General features: G+C 37.9%; 1 long non-coding RNA gene across 1 annotated transcript in view; it reads left to right on the top strand.

Moving 5' to 3' along the window:
* The first annotated feature begins 4,744 nt into the window (after positions 1 to 4,744).
* Positions 4,745 to 7,357, top strand: part of LOC114231539 (uncharacterized) — a 71,421-nt gene continuing 68,808 nt past the window's right edge. The window contains exon 1 of the long non-coding RNA XR_008556248.1: positions 4,745 to 4,865. This is a non-coding gene — a long non-coding RNA (uncharacterized LOC114231539). The remainder of the gene's footprint in view (positions 4,866 to 7,357) is intronic.

Raw genomic sequence — 7,357 nt, 5'->3', positions numbered from 1 at the left:
TAAAAGAGACCTTTCTTAAATCATATGTGCGGGCCCTGGGGTGGGGGTGGGGGAATAAGGACTCAGCTTCCTCTGAAGCGCGTAGTATGGCCAGCTGACACAAATGTGTCCCATGAACAAAGGCTCAGGACATCTGCTGTTCTGGCACGGATCAGGAAGGCACCCCACCCACCTTCTTCCACATGAGTGTCAGCATGCCATTAAACTCTAACTTCCACATTGCTGTTCGAAAGGTTCCCACGGCACCTCCCTACAGCATGAAGCACTAACATTAGAGACAGGACTTCCATAGCGTATGGCACATTTGCTCGAATTCTCTGAGAGCATTGCATAAAAATAAATACAGCCCCCAAAAAACATAAGTTCTTTAGGTTTTATGATGAGAACTATTTACATTCAGAAAAAAATATATTTAAATTTTTTAATTGCTTTGGCACTGTCTCATTAACTAATATAAGAATTTATAATGTAAAAACGAGAAAGTAGAATAATTTATTTTTATGTAAATGCAAAACATACATTTCAGATTTTACTACTCACTATTAATAGATTTTTTTCCCTTTTAAGAAAATAATTTAGTAAGGGTTTGTTTAGGACTACATTTCTACATGAAAAAGGATTGTAACAATATCCAGAGTGATCAATCATCAATAAACTATTAAAACTCACGCTCCAAGCCGAGTGACCACTAGGGAATCTGATGTTTGTTTGTTTACTTGTAACTAGCTTTTATTGAACATAACAAGGCCCTAAGTTTGCAAATGATACCCTCTAAATGAAAGTAAATAGAAAAACCAGAGGAACTTTCCCCCTGAAAATTCACAAATTAGTATGGACAGATCTTGGAAATTTAATGTAAATAAACTAAATAGATGTGACTGATAACAGACTCTGGCTTATGTATGTTAGAGTCGGAGGTTTTGCCATGCAGATGACTACAATGGGCTCTTTTAAGTGTATAATTTTTTATCTCATCTATTTGGTACTAACTTTGGTCCCCTAAAATCCCTCCATCTTAGCCTAAGGTTTGATTTTCAAATCTAGCAAAACACTAGTATGAACTTAGCCCAAATATATCTCCAATAATAAACCAACATTTCATTGGGTTTCCTTTGATGTTGCATTGCGCTGTGCACGTCCTCTGGCAGAGTGGATGAAGGCTATTGATATAAGGTATCCAGTCAACGACATGTGTTTACAATTACAGCCTTCAAAATAAAGAGAGGATACATAACCATATCCCCGGGGGTATGGAAATTACACCATTAGAGAAGCATGGCCGGAGGCCAATAGTTTGTACTGGTATACCTAATGAACAGTGTGTTTCCATCTCCAAATGTGCATTCTATTCATAATAACATGAAGCTATTTTTTAGATGAACAGAAAAATTAGCCATACCTGGCACAGCCACACAACTAAAGGCTTGCAAATATTAAATTGATAGAGCATAACAGTGTCTGGCACCAGGAAAGGCATGCTCAGAAGAGGCATGCTGGGAAAAGGTGCTTGCGTATACCCAAGCAAAATTACACCCCGCTGCGTAGGAGAGAGCGCACAAGGCAGGATTTGGGAGGTGGGGTCTCTACTTTACACTTTGAATTGTTACCAAATAACAGCTTCAGAATCAATAAGCAAACTCCTCCAATGACCTGGATAATAGGCAATTTCCAAGTTTCAAGGGCAGAGTGGTAGTATAAATTCTATGATGTCAAGGCCAGTGATAGAAGGGTGGACTCCACATTAGATTCTGAGCTCATAAAGTTTGGAAGAAACTTAAGGGCTGCCACATGTCTTGGCTCTTGCTCAAATTCCCTCCCCTGCACGGAATCAGGGAAGAAGGGAGTGAAAACTGCTCAACACGAGGTCACCAGCCCAACACGTGAACTGTGGGCGCCAATGCTGGTACCCACTGCTGCTTCTTTTCTATTTGTAAAGCAGTAAGAAAAACCTAAATGTGGCTACAAGGAAGACAGACAAACAAGAAAATCTAGCAAGTCACCTCAGCTGCACTGAAACACTGAAACTCGAGGGAGGGGGACTGACGTTTGCCATATGTTGCTCATTATCATGAAGAAAATGAGAAAATGGTGTGAGAAGCAACCCCATAGTCCAGCAAGGCAGGCGACAGAAGTAATGTGCGACGTGGAAACAGGCATTTCACAGGGAAAGCTGCCCGCCGCTGCTCAGTGCAGGCTCACAGGTTCTCAAGATGTCACCTAACAAGCCCATCCAAAGTATTGCCCTGGATTTTACAGTAAACATCTGTATTTGTAACGCTGACCAATGTAAACTAGGCTCATGCGGACCCGCGGAACCCCACAGGCCTTCAACCGTTAAGTGCGAATGAATTTCTTCTCATGATCTTTATTAGTCTATCCGTTTTTAAAAGCTGCCTTAGTTCTGAACTGACAACTTCCCACCTAGGTTTAAAAAGAGATCAAGAAAGAACACTAAAAGTTTCAAAAACAAAATAGAGTGAATATAACTTTCAGTCAATTAATAAATTAGTATAAGGTGTTTAGATTCAGAAGCTCAACAATACATTTTAATGCTATAAAGTGAATTATGTGTCTTACTAGAATATGTATGAGGATTTAAAAAAAAAAAGATTGTCTATATTTTTTCAAAAGGGCTTTGGAGCTTCCAAAAAGTGTAGATAATGGCAATATGTTCAAAGGCACTTAACTTGGCCTTTGAACATATTGGAAGACCTTTTTACCTTAAGATTTATGAGGCACTAGGGTGTGTTGCCAAGAATAGCTGTGAAGACTCCACTGATACACAATTTTATCAAAAGGGTATAAAACCCATGAGTTCAAGGTCATTTAGACAGCAACACACCCTGGGCCAAAAAGGAAATGTCAGATATAAAAATCACTTCAAGCTCTAACATTCTACAAGTGTAAAGTGACAATAGTGCAATCTGTTTCCCAGTTGTTTTATTTCTCAAATTCATTCAAAGGTTAAAGAGTCATGGAATGATAGCATCTTAAATCTAAATCTTCAAAGATTTTCTAGTCTCCCTAATTTTATAGAGATGCAGTTATATTATGCAATACATACCTGAAATAAAAAGCTGTGAGCAGAGAAATCTAACTTGACTCCCACCTCCTCCATTCCTGGTTAAATTTATGAGCAGAACTCTAATGATCTACCATTGAAATTTGATTTGACCTCGTCTCCATAACTTTCAGATTCAATCTGTTCAGACTCAATGCTGCACAAGACATGGGCACAACATCCCCACAGCTGTATTCTTTAACAGAATACATTTGTCGATATGCTTATGAATAGAACTCCCCACTTCCCACTGAAACAAAAATGCAGAAGTTGATTTTTTTTTTCTTCTCTCATTTGGGCCTCACAGTTACTAAAATAAATTTTGAAATCATTTTCCTTTGTGGTAATCATCCTAAAAATCCTCAATGTAAGTGGCATGACAAAAAATTTTTTGAGAAAACAAAATTTTGGGTTTTTACCATTAAAAGAAATAGATTGGTTCAAATTGTTAACAAAACAAATGAAGCAGCTTCTTATGTTTGCTCCATCGTGGAAATAGTTGTTTCTATCTGAAAATAGGTTCTGCTAGCCCAGTGGTCGGCAAACTCATTAGTCAACAGAGCCAAATATCAACAGTACAACGACTGAAATTTCTTTTGAGAGCCGAAAACCGACTTCTGCGCATGGGCCACGAAGTTTCAATCACACTGTACGTGCACGCCTGCACGTGGTATTTTGTGGAAGAGCCACACTCAAGGGGCCAAAGAGCCGCATGTGGCTCACGGGCGGCAGTTTGCCGACCACTGTGCTAGCCAATAACACCAATAATAAAGAAGTCCTTCCAAGATAGTAATATATCCTGTTACAGTTCAGATAATTTGGATAGTTTTGATTTCCCATATAAGGCATATCCTTTCCTACATGCTGATTTCTTTCAGAGAAATAAAAAGTTCTAGCTCATACAAATTAAAGATTTTTGCATCTCCTGAGGAAATACTGTATGAATACCCTTAAGCTCTTCTCAACATACTAGAGCTTTTCAAAAAATATATGTTTTCATTCATTTTTTTAATTTTTTAGAGAGAGAAGAAGAGAGAGGGGGGAGACAGAAACAGCAATCGATCAGCTGCCTTCTGCATGCCCCCTACTGGGGATCGAGCCTGAAACCTGGGCATGTGCCCAGACCAGGAATCAAGGTTCATGGCCTGACCAACCACTGAGCCACACCAGGTGGGCCATACTGGAACTTTTAACAACTTGCTGTGCTGCACCATCCTTGATGTATCATGTGTATTACATAGTGGTTACTTTGGAGCAAGAGCTGTAAAGTGGTCATTTCCACAAAAAGAGGAAAGCTTCATTATACAGGCAGTCCTCGGGTTACGTCGGACTCGACGTATGTCGTTTTGTGGTTACGTCACCATCTCTCATTTACAGTATTTATTAAAAAAAAAAAAAGTTCCGTCATTTCGATGTATGTACATATGTGCTTTATGTTTTTTATTATTTATTTACCACAAGTAAAGGTCAGGAATTGTTATCTTTCTTTTAAATTTGTTTTACTGTTTCACTTCATTACTGCTGTGTATGTGCTCCATGTGAGTGCCGTAGGTGCTTATGTAGGTGGGTTCCGACTGAAGGCGAAAATTGCGTGACGTCGTGCCATAGGAACAGAGCTCCAAGGAAACCCAAGGACTGCCTGTAGACATAACAATACATTAAAGTTCCAGCTGCCCACTCAGCACCTTCAAAGGACAGCCCATTGAATTCAACCAAGACATGAAGACAGTGAACTCAAAGAGCTCCTTGAAGTTTTCAAACTCAAAGCCTACATGCTACAGAGCAATGTCCTTGATATTTTGAGGTAGGTGACCATACATGAAATAATAATTTACTCTTTTCGAGGCACACTGCTCCTATCCTCATGGTACCACAAAACAGTATAGCTTAGGCCCTATAATCAACATGTTCAAGTATAATAAGAATGCAAAAAGGATAAAGGTAATTCTCTAACTCAAGAAAATACTCAAAATCCTTTTTTGGGTACTTATAACTCAAAATCATTGGCGCTATGAAGCACATTTTTTGGCAATATCACCCTCTATCTACTCCAACTTCAGCAATGTTTTTCTCAAGTAGAGGTGGTTTGAAATTATGTGTCTGTGTAAGAGTAGTAGGATATGCTTCTATTTATTTATTTTATTTAAATGTACTTATAAAAGTTGCCATGAATGTTACCAAACATTTTGTTCTCTTTGCTCTCCTGCCCCTAACATTTCTCTCCAAATGTTGTTCTAACTTCCTAACATCAGGATTTTTTATATTTCACTCAGAAGTCAAGAAAGTCAACATTAGTAAAAAAAAAAAAAAAAAGAAAGAAAGAAAGAAAGAAAAAAGAAATGTGGTCAGTAAATCTATTATATTTAATATTTTTTTGGGGGGGTGACATGATTTTCTCTACAATCCATGCTAATACCCTTCTGTTTAATGTCTGTCAAATAAGAACCAAGCCTAGGATTCTGCCAACTCTGGCTGCTCAATGTGGCTGCCCCACTCCTCAGGGACTCACCAAAGGGATGATTGCCTGGGTTTTCTGGCCCGGCCACTGAATAATAATCTCACACTTACAGAATGTCCAAAAAATGTAGGATAGCACGTAAATTGATAATATGAAACTTTATTTCATGGGTTTAACTGATCACATTCTTACCCTAGGGATTCCACCTACTTTAATTTGTACGACAGACACAGAGAAAGGGGATAAAAGATCACCCCCAAATACACATCTTCTGGTATGCTCTTCCATCATGGTACCCCCTAATCAAGCCCTTGGAACCATTTGTTTGCCATGTGGAGAGAAAAAAAATGCTTGCATCCAACAAGCACTATAATAACCACAGCCAATGGAGGGACCATGAAGAGTGGGCTTTCCCAGAGAAATAAATGAACAGAGCGGAAGCTGGAAGAAATATGTCTCCCCACCACCACCCCCAGAGAATAGTAGAATAAGCAGTAAGAAAATATGTTTCTTTTCTTTAGTAACCAAGTTGAAGAGTTTGCGACCATCAATTTCAGACTTAATTTTCCTTAGTACATTTGTTGCCCAAAGATCCATCCTGTTCTATGTATAGATTTTTCTAAAGTAATGTTGCATTGTCAAATATAACTAGATATTGATATCCATTATACATCTTAGTTTCTCTTCCTAATACAGTGAACAAAATACATTTACTATCATAGGTATGCAGTTTTCTTTTTAATGGAAAATTAATGCAATTGCTGACATATCTGGGAGGTAATAAAGGCCAACAAATGAGGAGATTGGATAGTAACCCAGTTGCAGGAGCTGGTAATGGATCGAATTCTAGAATGAATTCCAGATGACTAACTCTTAAAGACTGGCTCCATATAAAATGGGGCTGAAAGAATTTAGCAACATATTTATATTTTGCTTTCAAACTATTCTTATCTCTGTTGCATCCAAATCACATATATCCTCAAATGTTAAAATCCCCAATAAAGATTAAAAGCATAAAGGAGAAATACTATTGTACAAAGTGTTCTACAATGTGACTTTGAGAAAAAAAGATCTGCCTGGGCTTTAATTTCCTTACCTATAAAACAATGATCTCCAAAGTCATTCCCAATCTAAATTCTGTAATTCTAAAATTGCTTCATAGGCTAAATTTTACAAGATGGTGTCTTGAATACAGATAATAGCAGTAATTAATCAATTTTTATACAGGCCCAATATGGACCATTTTGTTTCATTTTATTACATAGTATTTGGTTTTGTACAATTGTTTAGTTGATAAAGGTACACACACACAGTACTTGGACTTCTTCTGATTTCTTAGGTGATCTCATCTAGCTCCTTAGCTTTAAAGTCTGTCTCTATGTGAATGACCTCCAGTCCAGGCCTCTCCCCTGAACTCCAGACTCATCCCATTTTCTTCTTAATATCTCCTGTGATATCTAATAAGCATCTAAATTATAATGTGTGTATCCAAAACCAAACTTTTACTTTCCTTATCCAACACCACAAATACACTAGTATGAATGTTTTCCTCATCCCAATAAATGGCAAGTTGATTATTTGAATTCGTTAACACCTTCCCCCAAATGGGATATAGCACCTCCCTATATTCCTGACATTCCTCTTTCTCTTAAACCTATCTTAAAAAAAAAAAAAAACCCTTTTATCTCTACCTTTGAAATATATACAAAATCTGAACACTTTTACCACCTCCACAGCTACTGTTCTGGACCAAGGTGCCATCTCTTCTCCTAACCTATTAAAATAGCCTGCTACTAGTTTACTTACTTCAACTCTTGATTCCCCTTGAAGACTTTCTC

This window comes from Eptesicus fuscus, chromosome 6 (genome assembly GCF_027574615.1).
Source record: "Eptesicus fuscus isolate TK198812 chromosome 6, DD_ASM_mEF_20220401, whole genome shotgun sequence".
Classification (NCBI taxonomy): domain Eukaryota; kingdom Metazoa; phylum Chordata; class Mammalia; order Chiroptera; family Vespertilionidae; genus Eptesicus; species Eptesicus fuscus.
The sequence above is the reverse complement of the archived record's forward strand: the minus strand, read 5'-3'. Positions and strand labels throughout refer to the sequence as shown.